This window comes from Toxorhynchites rutilus, chromosome 2 (genome assembly GCF_029784135.1).
Source record: "Toxorhynchites rutilus septentrionalis strain SRP chromosome 2, ASM2978413v1, whole genome shotgun sequence".
Taxonomy (NCBI): Eukaryota; Metazoa; Arthropoda; class Insecta; order Diptera; family Culicidae; genus Toxorhynchites; species Toxorhynchites rutilus.
In genome coordinates this window covers 298,700,671-298,716,918 of record NC_073745.1, presented here as the reverse complement: position 1 = coordinate 298,716,918, position 16,248 = coordinate 298,700,671, and the positions used below count along the sequence as shown (strand labels likewise).

Here is a 16,248-nt window from a genome sequence, read left to right as displayed (position 1 = left end):
GTTCTGTCCATTTGTGTGCTTTCGCGAACAGAGCTGTCAATAACGAGCAACTTATCGAGCCTCAAGCAAGGAAGGAAGGCAAAGTTTCAGTATCTTTCTGTGTTCAAAGCAATTAATATCGCTTGTTCTTCCTTGTTTTGTGTCATCACACGTCTCTGCACCGGATTGAGCTGTGGACGCGACCAAATTTCTCACTCGCTGGTGTCTCTGACATTGCAATCATTACATCAAATCATCAAATTTCATCAAAAATGGAATGGCGTCAGCCATTAAGGTTCAGAACTACATTATTGAGTGGGAAATCATTAAACTAGGCTATCACCGGCTCACCAAGAAAATAATTGTTCTGGAATTTTGTGTGTCATTTGGTTTCGCATGACAGTAGCAAAACTATCTCCACCAAGGATGAAGGCTAAGCTAATCGAGACCGGAAATATTAATAGAAAGGGCTTCTGTTGAGAAGAGCGCAAAGCGGAGATAAGTGTGTGTATTTTTAGTTGCTTTAACCCATCGATATATGGATATTTGTGTGCATACTTGCGTGCTTCATAATCCGTACGCAAGAATAGTACATCTTCGCTAAAACCCCATTTGTATCTGCTCCCGTGTGCATTGGCCCTGTCGCGATGCAACAATCGCCTATTTTTTCATGCTATGATTGACGATTGGTTGCCGTTGCAATTTATGCAGTCTTAATGATACATATAAACAAGGAGGGGAGAAAGCGAGAGAGAAGTATTTACGCTAGGGTATTAGTAATGAATCTCTACTGAGGAAAATATTCAGCCTTTTTTCCAAGCAGTTAACATTGTTTGTTTTCTGTCATCAATGTATTGAACTGACGCAATGGTGAAGCAGGTGTCAAGGTTGTGCACCAAATTTTTTTTTGGGAATACCAAGTTGTTTAATAAGTTTTATTAAGTTATTAATTTATTTGGGCTCGCGTGCCGGTCGCAAAACTGCTTTCAACTAGGGTTGTAATCTAATCTAGATCATTATGAAGCAGTGTTACTCTTTTCGAGGTTATGGAGATTAACAGATAGAGTTTATTTCGTTTATTTAGTCACCAAGAAAGTAAATGTCGTTCTAGAATTTTGTGTGTGATTTGGTTTCGCTTGCCAGTAGCAAAACTTTCTCCACTAAGGATGACAGCGGCGCTTACCTCGATCATGTATTGTTCTGCGAGCACAAGAATGAATCATCAAACAATTATCGTCAAATGATTCTACAATAAAAAAAAACATTTCAGGGCGACCAAACTGGTAGAATGGTTATTTCAAAATTTTCGTAGCAATATAAAATAATATCTGCAATTATAAACAAGAGACTTGAATTAAACCACAGCGTAGTTCTACGTCAACAATGCGGTCGTGTCTTGAACACAACCTGCTATAATTATTTTTCTTTGCGCCGATGTGTACGTTCGCCGTTGTTCTTTCTTCATCTCAATGTTGATGTTCCAAATAATTAAAAAAAATGTGAAAATTGTAAATTCATGAGGAATTAGTTTGTTTCGCAACGTGTAGTGGATCAGTGTTAGCTGATCGATGTGCCAGCCAAGACTCATTATTAGACTTTCCGAGATCTCGCACAGCACGCAAAAGAGACAATGTGCTTTGCGTTATCCAGTCTCGCATCTCACAAAGTCATTGGGAGCTGTTTGCAACAAATGAGCGAGGTAGAAGGCAGCCGAGCGAGCAGACTTCCTGTGCGCGCTGAAATTCCGAGCGACGAGTATCGATTTTCTCTTCCTCACAACCCTTCCATGTGCAAGCGATGAGACCGGGCTTTAGCACGCGAGCTTGGGATTGGCTCTTTCTCTTCTCTTACGTAAAATTTTGTGATGTGTTCAGGAAATGCCTCATCGCGTTTCGACACGAACGGTGCACATGTGATGTGTACACGAAGAGATGCTCGTGCATTAGTGCTCGCGAGACTTTCTCGTGAACCTGTCTCAAAGTGACATTTGGTTAGGCCTTCTGAGATCTCGCACAGCACGTAGAAGAGACAATGTGCTTTGCCCTATTCAGCCTCATATCTCACACAATCATTACGAGCTGTGTGCAATAAAGAAATGAATTGGTTTGATGACTTTAGCAGCGATATCTATGTGAAACAGTTCTTCATCATTAGTTGTTCTACGTGTCATATTACGAAGATTAAAATTTCAACATCAGAAGCACAACTTCCCTCAACAGCACCAAATGTCACTTTGAGGCAAGCACACGAGAAAGTCTCGCGAGCACCAACACATGTGCACCACTCGTCGCTCAGGCTCAGGCCCGGTCTCATCGCTTGCACATGAAGGAGTTGTGAGGAGGAGAAAACCAATATTCGTCTCTCGAAATTTAGCCGCGCGCGCACAGGAAGTCTGAAAACCTCTCAATATTTTACGAAAGAAAAGAGAAAGAGTCAATCCCAAGCTCGCGTGCTAAAGCCCGATCTCATCGCTTGCACATGGAAGAGTTGTGAGGAAGAGAAAATCGATACTCCTGAAAATCAATAATTATCTTTGACGTTCTCCTAAACTACTAAAAGAAGTTCAATGCCGTCGATGCGAGATGAGCTTCGTTTACGAGTTTAGGGGAGCGTAAAAGATAATAATTGATTTTCAGGCGTAATGAACACTTTTTTGATTCCAGATGGCTTTCTAACAAATGAGAAATATTAGTCTAACTAATTATTTCTCTCAGTGTGACGATTAATCGATTAATCGATTATTTGGATCGATTAATCGTATCGAATAAGAAACTGCTTAAAAGTATTCGATTAGTGGATGAACGATTAATTTCAAAAATCGGGGATCACTAATTGCACCCTTAAACCTCAATATGCCTAATTTGTGTAATGCAGAAATTTGTGCTTCATTTGTATGGCAAAGAGTCTTACCACCATAGAATGATTCATGGCACCCTAAAACCTCCATATGCCAAATTTCGTTTCATTTGCTCGATTAATTCCCGGGTAATGTAGAAATTAGTGTATAATTTGTATGGCAGCCCCCCCTTTAGAGAGGAAGGAGGGGTCTCAAACTATCACGAAAACCTTCCCCGGCCCCAAAAACCCCTACATAGCAATTTTCATGTTGATCGGTTCAGTAGTTTCCGAATCCATAAGAATCAGACCGACAGAGAGACAGACAGACAGACAGAAATCCATTTTTATATATATAGATCTCTTAAAATGATGGGATCAGAAAATACTTTTTTTTTGTGTATTACAGTGACTTTCAGTCTTTGGCTGGTTCTCGTCACTTGAACCAACGGATTCATTCCGTTGGAAGAATGTTGAGAGTGAGCATTAGCGTGAGAGGTGCGGATGTTAACATTACGTCAGATCACCTCCACAATTCAGAACATACATTCGCGATCTGTCACATAATTCCTTCTATACCTTGAAATGATTTATTTTATATAAATGTCATCAGAATATTATAAACTAATATTTCACATGTATTGTATTCATGCGAACTAATTTCCATCTATCTTCTGGTTTCCTCAACAGGTGTCATAAATGATCGGACTTCCTATTTTGGCTTGATGAAAGGTATGTACTATTCCACGTCATCGATAAATGAATCACATGTTTATATTTTTAATGTTCGTGACATCCATGTTTCATGACAAAATTAAATCGTGAAAGATCCAATAATAATTCAAATAACCATCAGAAATTATTAATATTTGAAAAATATTTCAAATAAATCATATTTTTTTAATGCTATACATCACATTATCCTAAAGCTTTCACCTTTCGGTGTCACCATCGAACCGCCCTAGCCTGCACCGGTGCCTGGTGCCAGTGGCCCTGGCTTTAAGAACAAAGAACCGATCACATAAAATGTGATACGATACGACGATTCACCTTCTTTTCCTTCTGTTGTTGTTTGTATCGCCGTTTCGCCGCCGCACAGAGCTTCTTCCCTCGCACCGGTTTTTGATTCTGCGCGCATTTTTTCTTTCATTTTCTTCTCCAATGCCACTCTCATCTTTATGCTGCAAACCACCTTCACCGCGCGCCTTGCCACCGATTCCTTTTTATGATGCTCTTCATGCTGTCGTGGTGTGGTGTTACGCTGCTGCGCCCAACTGTATTTATTGGGCTTCCCCCTTCGTGCAATCGTCGTCCCATTCATCCTTTCCTTTCCCAGCGCAGCACCGGCTGATGATGGGATGCTTCGGTCGGGGGGTTTCTACGTCATTAAATTTTGCTCATTTCGATTCACGGCGGCGTTTCGATGTGAGAGTAATCTCCCACACGGGGAAAGCCTTGGTGGTATCTTTCGAAGTTTCCAACGGCGGCATTTTCCGGAGAGTGAGGATGCAATCCGCACTGGAATCGATTGTGGTATTGGTGACGAACGACGGGATTCCGGGTCGCGTGTTTGTGTACGAATCGTCGTTTGTAATTTACAAACATTAAAGCCAACGACCAAAGAGTGAGAGACACACACGCGCGAGCTCGTTGGAAGTCTTTAAAGAGCCCTTTGATAAATTATCCCTCCGTTTTCCGGTCTGCTCAAATAGAAATTGCTTTGCACTTGTTATGTGTTCCCCCTTTTTGATGCTTCGGAATTGTGTACGCGAGGGGGTGTTTGTACGTGGATTATGAGTTTGTTGAATCCCAGAGCACACATATTACTTGTTTTAACGATCACATGGTGAGCGCTGTTCACGCATATGGGCGGCTTTAAAAATAATTAAAAAACAATGCCGGGGGACGTTGAGGTTTGACCGAGAGAAGCCCACATTTTAATGGTTACGATTCCTTGTTACCGCTTTGTTTTATGACTCGCACTACTGGAACTCTGTGTTTGGGCTACCGAATGTTGTGCGGATGCCTTAACCACGGAGGGACTCTGTCCAACAATGGCATCTTGTTGAAAATTAAAATCAAACAAGAAGATACTACAAATCGTTTCGTATTGAAATGGGCTTTTTTTGGCGTCCGTAAGTGGGCTTTTGGCTGTGTAAATAAGCAGAGCTCAAGTGCTTTACGGTTATGACTTTCAACGAACGTTTCGGTTTATTTTCTCGTTTTGATGGCCCGATTGCTTTCCTGTTACGCTAATTTGAAGCGCATTGTTCAAATTTAAGCATTACATTTTTGCTGTCATCTGACCACTATCCGTATCTGATTCGGCCTGAGGGAGGAAAATAATTTAGAGAGTGATCGAACAACAGTTCTTTCTATTAATGAATCATACAATGAACGGTTTGTTTGTATTAAACAATGCTTGATTTTGTATACGTTTCATGTTTCCAAATGTCCAACAAATTATCGGGAAAACTAGCCTCATCCAATAAATCTAGCTCATTCACTTTTTTTCAGTCCAGAGCATTTCGAACGAGGCTAGGCTTGATAAGAGCTTCTCCGATTATGTGAAGCGTTTATGGATGCTGCCAGTAACTCGGAGTCTGGCGGTTGTGAACAACTTCGTGACGTCGAGAAAAGACTTGCAGTTTAATGATTATTAGGCGTTACTCGTTCGTGTACTTCACCATGATGAAAATGTTGCTTTTGACTAACATTGAAAGATCATTAAAATGTTTTAAGGGTTCGTTTACATGAAGACGCAAAACTGTCATGTCGCTAATGGATGGTCCCTTAGTTAGGGAAACTTCGCAAACAGAAGCAGAAGACAGAAGCAAAAACAAAAAGAACAGTTAAATGTAAAGTACGAGTGGTAGGAAAATCAATTCAATTTTTCGGATCTAAAACCAGCAACAGCAATGAATTAATAAAAAAAAACTAAATATTTATCTGATATACAGTAACGTCTCGATTATAACACGCGCAAAAATAAAAAACGCGTGATATAATGGAAACGTTATATATTCGAAAACGATAATTTTCCAATGTAAAACCTGTTTTTTTTCCTCCAACATGTATCATTTTAACTCTATTATTCATGCGATAAACACATAACGATAAACATTTTATAATATGAATTCATAAAATTTCGTGAACATGACGGTATAACACGACAAACATATTAAAAGAGCATATTTAGTATAAAAAGACAATAAATTAAAAAAAAACAAATTAATAAATATTTTTTTAAATATATCGAGAATAGCTGCATTTAGAAGGAGATTGAAAAAGATCCCTTTTGTTTCAAATCACATCAGGATTCATAGTTTTTGGCTGAAAATGATTGTGAGTCAATTCTTTGTACAGTTTTGCTCATAAAAGACGATTATCGTTTATTTTCATCGAATTCATTCTAAAAAAAAGTATAAATTCACTTTTTGTTTTCTAAGTAATTCAAATATGTGGAATCAGGGTGGACATTCGCTTAGCCGCATCTTAGAATTTCAATAGAAGAAAATTTGTGCGGCAAATTTCGAGTCCAATCGGTAGCTAATATTTAGTATGTCCACCTCCATTTCGGATCACTTTGAAAACTCGAGTCAGACAGCTTTTAAAGTGTTGCCATATTCATTATAGCCCATCATTCCTGAATTACTGCCTTGTCATCCGTATGCATAGACCATCTCGGCCAAGATTCTCCATAGGTTCTCTATGGGATTGCAATCGACTGCAAGCAGGTCATTCAAGAAGCGGAATGTCCTTCTCGGCAAACCATGCCTTCGATTGCTTGGAAACGTGGATCTATGCATAATCCTCCTGAAAAACCGACGTCCTCGGTAGCGTTATTCTCAATATGGCCAATCAGAACGTCCTCCAGTAATTGAAGATACATTTCGGAGTTCATTCGGGTGAAAATGAAACAAATGGGAAGCTTGCTGTGAAAGGAAACGGCTCCCCACACTGTCAAACTTCCGCCCCCAAAGTTTCGCTTCGATCTCACGACATGCCGTTGACTTAAATTGTTCCATCAGCAACTGTAACAGTCCGGACCATCCAAATTGAACTTTTTTCGCCGGAAACATTTCTCCATTCTAGTTTCCATTCCATGTATTGCCGGGCGAAAATGAGGTGATTCAGCTTATGGGTGGCGGTCAGTTTCGGCTTCCCTTGAGGTTTCTTCCACATGATGTTTGGTGACTCATTAAAGATGCGCGCAATATGCCTCTTCTTTACTAGAACAACCGATTCTGCCTTAATGTATGAGCAGGAAATCGTTTCCTGATTGCTTCGTGTCTTATTCGACCTTTAAGACGCAAAGTAACTTTGGTGTTCCCATTTGTTGGTCGTTATATCCCATATTTCTGGCACTATTTAAAGAAATTCCGTACCACTTTCTCAGATCGATCAATTTTTGTTACGATCGAGCGATTAGAAAACTTTTGTTCACTGAATATCTTTATTATTTTCCGCCCCTTTTCCGTCAATAGAATACCTTTCGCCATTCCTTCAAATTCTACGTAAACCCTTAATCTGACCAACTTCTTACGTTGCACATCTAATATTTATTATGTAAATTGAACATTCCCAAGTAGTTTTTCAAAAAACACAGATAAAGGCTTGGTGATTATGCGAAAACTCGATTGAAACTCGAAAACCCTGCGCTAAACGTATGTCTCGGGAAAAAACGACGTTTGAATGTTTATATCCACCGATGCCGCCTTGTGTGTGTGTGATTGTGACGCACCTCCTTTCAATAAAAGTGACTTAAATATACTATCACTACAGCAAATAAGTATCTCGATAAAAAGAACATTCCTAGTTGTTTTGTATTTATGAAAACTGGAAGAACTTCCTTTTTTCCCATACATTTGTTCTGCCGATTTGTATGCTGACTCTAACTGTGCTACTCTATTTCTACGCGTCTATCACAATTGAGGGGCTTAGAATGAAAGGGGTGTAAGTGATTTGATCGATTTCTCTACATCGACTCTCTCTTTTGGTCATAACTTAGCTGCAAATACATTCACAGCTGTATTTGACAATGTGGAAGATAGATCAGAACCCCAACTATCGGATTATATTACAAACTAAATTTGGAACATTTTTGCAGTTGATTTATTAACTGAAGAAAAAGTTGATGAAGAGAAATCGATCAAGTCACTTACACCCCTTGCATTCTAAGCCCCTCAATAATTAAAATGTTATTCTTCATGAGATGAACAATTGAATAACTATAAATGTCAAGCGTTATCTAAACACCCTAACCGCCAAGTCTTGATTGGCCCGATTTACGGTTTCCCAAACACAGACTTCGAAAACGATGTACCTGTGGAAATCCGCTTTACAAATACACATGCAAGTCGGTATAGGAACATAGGAAAACTATATGTGGAACGGCAGAATGACAATACTTTCCAAAACCATTTCACATTACTTATAAAATTTAAAAAAAAAGTTGATGAATAGGAATATTGAGGATTCTAAAATTAAATATTAGTAGCAGGCTTCAATCTTCACAATTTAACATATTCAATCGTGTGTTAGTGACAACGCATACTTATTCGAATGTATTTCTACACTATATCCTGGAGTATATTTAAATTTATAATAGTAAATCTCGACATTTCATGCAATTCTCAGACATTTGTCATCTTGAGCCTTGGGCCATTTTTCGATCTTCAGAAAACTTAATTTTTGAGATCTGCGACAATAGTAAATGAAATCCGAATGAGCTAATATTTTGAATAGGATATTTTATCGTGCAAATCAACATTTCGCAGGGAGTCCCTTAAGAGAAATCGATATGACGATTTCCATTGACATCCTAAACCTTACATTTTGCCTCGTATTCCGGAAAAACGATTCCCTGAGTATCGATTATTGATAAAAAAAACTTTGACGGCTGTGCGACACTAGTAAATGAAGTCCGATTGGGCTGATATCACGGCTATGGAACTCCGTACAAATTTTCCACTATGTTTCGTAGGAGAGTGTATGCATACTGACAAATTTCTACTACGAGGTGTTTAATAAAGGTTGAAAGATGGGAATGTTTATGTTCATATAGGTATGTATTATCGTACGATTCAATTGTATGCATCTTTAACACTCCTATACTCGCGCATTGGTCTGTCAGACCGAGAAATCAATAATTCGTTCATTTCTCAGAAAATATCAACACTACGACTTTGCGATTCCCTCTAGCTTCGTTATGCGTCGTTCGTCATCGTTTAACACCATTCATAAGAGTTGGGGCTTAACGTATTAAAATCTAAATACTAAAAATTTTAAAAAAACCAAAAAATAAAATAATCAAAATTCTAAAAATCTAAGAATCAAAAAATTAAAATCTTCAAATCTGAAAACTTCAAAATTTAAATATTTTGAATCAAAAATTTAAAAAAGTTGAAAAATTTAAAAAATTCAAAATTCAAAATTCAAAATTCAAAATTCAAAATTCAAAATTCAAAATTTAAAAATCTTAAAAATTTTAAATTTATGATTTTAGAATCATATCACTTACCACAGTGAATCCTGATTTTTTCTAACCCTTCCCACTAACAATTATCCCTCCCATGATAAACGCTAGGGAACCACGCTATAGAGGCGACGATTCGCCTTCGGGCGGCGAATATCATACTAACATTCCTTCCCTTCCCCTGGTGACTGTAAGGACGTGGCCGGCGTCGTTATTGACCATTCATAGCTCGAATCACCGAAAATTACACCAAAAATTACAAAATGTACAACGAGAATGATTTGCTAGTCCCAAGCGTCATTCTGTGTGTTCTTTGTGCAATTTGGTTGGTTCAGGTCAATCACCATGTTTTGTACAGTCTACCAAAGCTCAAGCTCAAGTTCAAAACAACGAATAACCTTTACAGTATATGCTATTTGGGCGCATCATATACCACCCAAAATATCGGATATTCGATGCTCTATATACGATAGTTATACGATTTAATGTTTGCTGGGTTGGCATTGCTTAGCAGTTTGGTTTGTCAAGTTCATAATCTTATGTTTACAGTCTTGAGTTAAGTGCAAGTCGTAGAACGTGACGAAGTTGAACTAATTTATTTTTGTCACTATCTATATTAAATCACAAAAGACACAGATAATGATTCGTTCTTAAAAGTTAAAAATAAAAAAAACAACTTTAATTTTCAATTTTCTTGAAACCTGAAATATTCGGACTTAAAAATAATTTTTTACGTAATATTCCAAACATACATGCATTTACAACAATCTATAATAATTATTATAATTATCACGAACATTGTTCGCCATACGTTTTCTTGGTTGTCTGTAGTGAATCTTATATTAGGCTGTCAAAAAAGTCCTGCGATATTTTTTTTTGAATTTTCATTTGTTCATAAAATTAGTTACAATCATCTGTTTTAAGTCAAATATGCGCCGTATTGTTCGATGACTAGTTCCCAACGAGATGCCAACTACATAATACCCCTGTTATAGAAGCTCGCTTCCTTATTGGCAAAAAACTCGGATAGCTAATTTTCACAGGCCTCTTTTGTGGCTAACTTCTGACTACCAAGCTCGTTCGCCATGGACAAAAACAGGTGGTAGTCACTTGGTGCAAGGTCCGGACTATACGGCGGATGCAAAAGAACCTCCCATCCGAGCTCCCGAAGCTTCTGGCGCCAAAGAAGTGTGTGGCCTGGCGTTGTCCTGATGGAAGACAATGCGGCCTCTGTTTATCAAAGGTGGCCTCTTCTTCATGAGTGCTACCTTCAAGCGGTCCAGTTGTTGGCAGTACAGGTCCGAATTGAGCGTTTGGCCATAGGGAAGCAGCTCATAATAGATTATTCCTTGACAATCCCACCAAACACACAGCAGAACCTTCCTGGCCGTTAATGAGAGCTTGGCCACCGTCTGAGCCGCTTCAGCGGGCTTCGACCACGACCGTTTGCGCTTCACGTTGTCGTAAGTGACACACTTTTCATCGCCAGTCACCATCCGCTTCAGAAACGGGTCGATTTTGTTGCGATTCAGCAGCGATTCACATGCGTCGATACGGTCAAAGATGTTTTTTTGCGTCAACGTGTGTGGCACCCATATATCGAGCTTCTTTGTGAATCCAAGCTTCTTCAAATGGTTAATAACGGTTTGATGACTTATCCCCAGCTCTTGGCCGATGCTACGGCTGCTACTATGCCGGTCTTTCTCGGCTAATTCAGCGATTTTGTCGCAATTTTCGACGACAGGCCTTCCGGAGCGTGGCGCATCTTCAACGACCTCTACACCAGAACGAAAACGTTGAAACCATCGTTGTGCGGTGGAAATGGAAACTGTATCGGGTCCATAAACTGCACAAATTTTATTGGCAGCTTGAGATGCATTTTTGTCATAGTAGTACTGTAAAATATGTTGGATTTTCTCTTTATTTTGCTCCATATTTGCGACACTATAACTCACGAACGACTTAACCAAACAAAACACTGTCAAGGACTATTATATTATAGCGCGCCTTTCCAACAAGCTATAGTATGACTCGATACAATGAATACAACTAGAACTTCGCGCTTACAACGACACCTCGCGGAAATACCGCAGGACTTTTTTGACAGCCTAATATATCAATTCGCAAGCAGATATCAGGTATGTATATCACCTCAACCTTTGCATGTATAAGTCAGTTAGGCGCATCATATACCACCCAAATATGAGATATATAATGCTGTATATACGCAGGTTATACGATTTAATGTTCGCTAGGCAGTAATGCCGTGAATACTGTTGCAAGTGGACAATAAATGTGTGTTCGTTGCTTATGATGGGAACACAAATAACTAAATTTCTCATTAAATGTAACTTACTGTATATATAAACAATATTTATTCCCAGCTGTTTTGAGGCATCTCGCACAAATTTCAATTTTTAGAGTGTAAAAAAAGTTTACTGTTTACATGAAAAGCAATCTCGAATCGGTCCCCATTTTTTACTTGAAGTTACTATCCCCTGCTGATATTGAGCATAGCCGATAATATACTTCAAGCGGACAGATCACGCAACAACTGCATGAAATGTAAAAAATATGTTTGTTCCGGGCATGTAGTTATGCTATGTTCTGATTCTTACTCCAATGAAACCACCATCGATTAATACGTTTTTATGTTATTTTATAGCTCTTTATACTTCCATGAATTATATTCAGTTGCTTACATTTAATTAATAACAGTGAAAAATTCGAATTTCGTTATTTGTGTTGAGGTATCAAAAATTACTCTATTTTGAAGAGGCTGAATTAGATGACTATTAAAACATAATAAAGTCGAAGAAAATATATTTTTTGGGGTTTTTTCCATTCAATCATACCTTCTTTTTAGAAAAAATGCCAATAAAGCCTGAAAAATACACATTGGCAACTTTACAGAGAAGTTAAATTGCAATTGCAATTGATTTTGCACGCGAGTACAGGAGGGTTAAATTTGAACAAATATTGATAAGAGATTTCCAGCAATTCTTGATGTTTATTGCGCGATTTGGTTACTGTATAATTTGTTTGAAACGTAGGTTTAGTGTAATGATTTTATTTTGAGGTTTATATTCACAAACATACAAGTATGACTAAGATGAATTGCATGTATATGATGCGCCTAGCCAGCTCATACATGCAAACGTGGAGGCGATATACATACATCCCAGCAAAAATTAAATCGTATAATTATAGTTTATATAACATCATATACCCCATATACATGTATATGGCCTCCAATTTCGTATGCATTTGCCAGTTATACACAACATACATTACTTAAATGTATATCGCCTCCAATTTTAGATTTTTTTACGATTTAATGTTTGCTGGGCAAGCATGAAGACAGTTTTGAATTGTTGAAATATGAATGTAATTTTTTACTTCATGTTATTTGATTACTTGAAACATGTAGTACTGAACTTTATTTAACCATTTCTATATAAATTTCGCGATAAATGTCCCCTGCTGATATTTAGCATAGCCGATAACATAATTCAAGTGGACAGATCATTTCATTGGAAATTGGCATGGTTATGCTTGTAGGTCAAAACTACAAAAATGCGTTCTCCCAACACTAATGGTGTTGGTGATTACGTTTCCTACGCAAACATGGGCAGGACATATAGAAAGCAGTTCCACGCCGAATCCGACGAAATTGATTATACCTCTTTCATTATAAGAAATTCCTCATATCTCGAGAACGGTTGATCCTAGGATGGAACGTTATATATATAGTTTTTCATGTAGAATAGCATGTAGATTCCATGTTTCATGCCCTCTAACGATCACAATTTCACAAAGTATTGAACTTTAATGATTTTACAAAAATTCATATCTCCATTTTAGTGAATTTACAACGGCACCACTGTATGTCAAAGTATGTTAAATTTGAAGGGTTTTACTATAAAAATACACAAACAAAATTGAAGGGGGTGTGTTTGGAGATATAAAAGTTTTCAAAATCAAATAAAATTTTTAAGTAAGATTTTTAAACACGTTGAATACCACGGTTTTATAGTGATTCTATGGAACCGGTGACTGACGTGGCAGTCATCGTGTTAACAGTACATTTGAAAGATTGTTTTTGCTAAATAGTTCATAACTTTTCCAAAAACTTTGTCACACATCGTATTATAATCAGACATCTGGATATTGAGTTACAATTTGTTGAAAAAGAGACGAATGATTTTGGATGCACCCTTTTAAAAAAATCAGTTGTAATTTAAATTGGTCATATGGTCGAGGTTCTGCCAAAACGAACCAAGCGCCATTTTTTTTTTCAAAATTGAGTTACGTACACCATTGGATGCAGAACATAATAATCTATCGACTGTAAACTGACCATGTCATTCGGATAATTGACAAGAGCTCCAAAACAAAAATTCTGTGTAGCAGACTGTAAAAAAACGAAATTGCATTCAACCAAAGCGAACCATAAGCCCACAATATGGCATCGGACGATAGTGAACGTTTTCTCCAAAAAGGCAGATCAGAATCTTCAACAGATTTTTGTGCTTCGGATAGCTCCTGGAATCAAATGTCGTCGGGATCTGATAAGTAAGTCAGTCTACGGGCTGCAATGAAGTGTAGAAGCGCTGATCTGCATTTTCAAAATTCTGTTCATCCACAGCGAACAAAGTGTAATGCATTCTAAAATCAATTTATTATCATTTATTGAGATATTATTTTGCCATAAACAGCAAAAGTGAGTCAATATATATATATATATATACCATTCATGAAATTAGTCAATAGCCATTACAAAATACTAATGTGTTATGTAATGATATTATGTTAATATCTAGCATGGGCTTGATTCGCTCTGGCTGCAATGAAAACGAAGTTTTCCGTGTCTAGCAGAAACAGAAACAATTTTTTTCATATTTCTAATGGTTCTGAATCAGAAATTGACGAAGATGTGTGCTTACAGCTGCTAACAGTATTATGTTTGACATCCTGTTTGTAACACGTGAACGATAAAATGATAGATTTAATCCGACACATCAATTAGTGGGAGCCCAAACCTCAAATTGAAATATCTCAAAATAATGTTTTTGGCGCTTGGTTCGTTTCGGCAGAACCCCGACCATATGATAATGGAAATTATAATTTTAGATAGCTTCCATCATATGTACAGTCGATCGCAAAATTGAGTATACAACTCAATTTTGAGTTTGGTTTGTTATTGTTGAGATTTTCGGGGTTAAAAAATAAATAAATAAATGCGACTTATATTCATCATAAAATCGATCCATTTTACTCTCATGTTGTGATAAGACAAAAATTAAATGGTCACATTTCTACTTCATATTTAAAATACAAACAAAAAATCTCCAATTAAGACGTTGCAAAATTAATTGTACAGTTCAAGCTTTTCTTTAAACGAAAATTGAAATCACTTCAGAAATGTTAACAGACAACAAAAATCAATCCCCTAGTATTTGGTAAGCCTCCCTTTGGCGTCCAACACTTCCTGCAAGCACCAAGACGTGATTTTTGGTCACTGTAGACGGAAGTACCTCCCAGATCTCCGGATTCGTCGTTTTGAGTTCCGCTTCGTTCCCTGGATTTTGATGGATAGATGGTTCTTGATTTCCCACCAGATATACTCAATAGTGTTCAAGTTCGGTGATTCCGGAGGTGTTTTGAGTTGATTGAGACATAATAGAACAGGCATTCCAGCACCACGAAGTCAGTTTGCTTCGGGTCATTATTCTGTTGAAAGTAGTAATCACGATGGAGACCGAATTTCTGAACGGGAGACTGCAGGTTAAGTTTCAGGAAGATCAATTAAGCCATCTTGTCCATCGCCTAATCGATAAACACCATGGTTCTGGTTCCAGAAACCGCTAATGTACCATGCCTCATCAGACTACCGCCGCCGTGTTTTACTGTTATAACCAAATGCTGAATCTGAAGCACCGATCCTGGTTTCCTCCAAAGATATCAAAGATATTGATTTTCGGCTCATCCTTATAAAAGACCTTGTTCCAGAACTCCTTAGGTCTGTTTACATATACCTTTGCAAACTGTAGTCATTTTTTTCATATTCACCTTTGAGATGTAATACTTTTCACGGCCAACACGACCTCTCAGATTGTTCCTGTATGCTGTTCTCCGGACAGTGTCTGCGCAGACAGGTCTCCCAATGATGCCGGTCATTTCGGTAGTGAAATTAGGAATGTTTGTTTTAGGATTCTTTCGCAATGTTCGACCAATAACCCGTTCATCATCAGAAGATAGGGTCCGCTTGCGTTCTCTACTTGGAGATTTTCAATGGTTCCTTCGTATTTCACTTGTTTATGATTTTCTTTACTGTAGAGTGGGTTCTTCCGACAGCAGCTGCTATTTCCTGCAATGTCTTTCCACGACAATTCATACTTATTATCATTGTACGTGTAACAATATCTATTTCTTTCCTCTAACTTGCCATTATGATAAAACATCAATAAAAAAAAACAAAAACCAACACTGCCCAAGCAATGGCTAAGTGTTGACACCAATCACTGATGAGAAAAAGTACGTTTATTCGCAAAAAAAACTCACCTACAAGACTAATTTGTTTGGAGAAATTTATGGTTTTTCAATTTTCAATTTTTAGGAACAAGCAATTAGCAGATAATTTTTCTCGGAATTTTATTGCACCTACAGCTAATCAAATGTGTTGGTAATAAATATGCACCAAAAGAATCAATGCATTCAAAATATTTTATACCAAATAAATGGAAAGTCAAGTAGCATTTGTACACTCAATTTTGCGATAGACTGTATCAAGTTTCAATAAAATCGCGTCAAAATTTACTGTTTTTTCAGCTGATTTGGGGTGGAATCTATATATTTGAAAATTCGTCATTATAGGAAATAGTATGTAATCAAATTGGTCATATGAAAAAGGAAGAGTATTATTTTAGACAGCAAACGAAACCGTGGAAGCAGCC

General features: G+C 37.6%; 1 protein-coding gene across 6 annotated transcripts in view; it reads left to right on the top strand.

Moving 5' to 3' along the window:
* Positions 1 to 16,248, top strand: part of LOC129765348 (protein prickle-like) — a 174,977-nt gene that overhangs the window by 43,615 nt on the left and 115,114 nt on the right. For all 6 annotated transcript variants that reach the window (XM_055765549.1, XM_055765552.1, XM_055765550.1 and 3 more), the window contains one exon: positions 3,505 to 3,546. The gene's annotated coding sequence lies outside the window, so the exon portion shown is untranslated. The remainder of the gene's footprint in view (positions 1 to 3,504; positions 3,547 to 16,248) is intronic.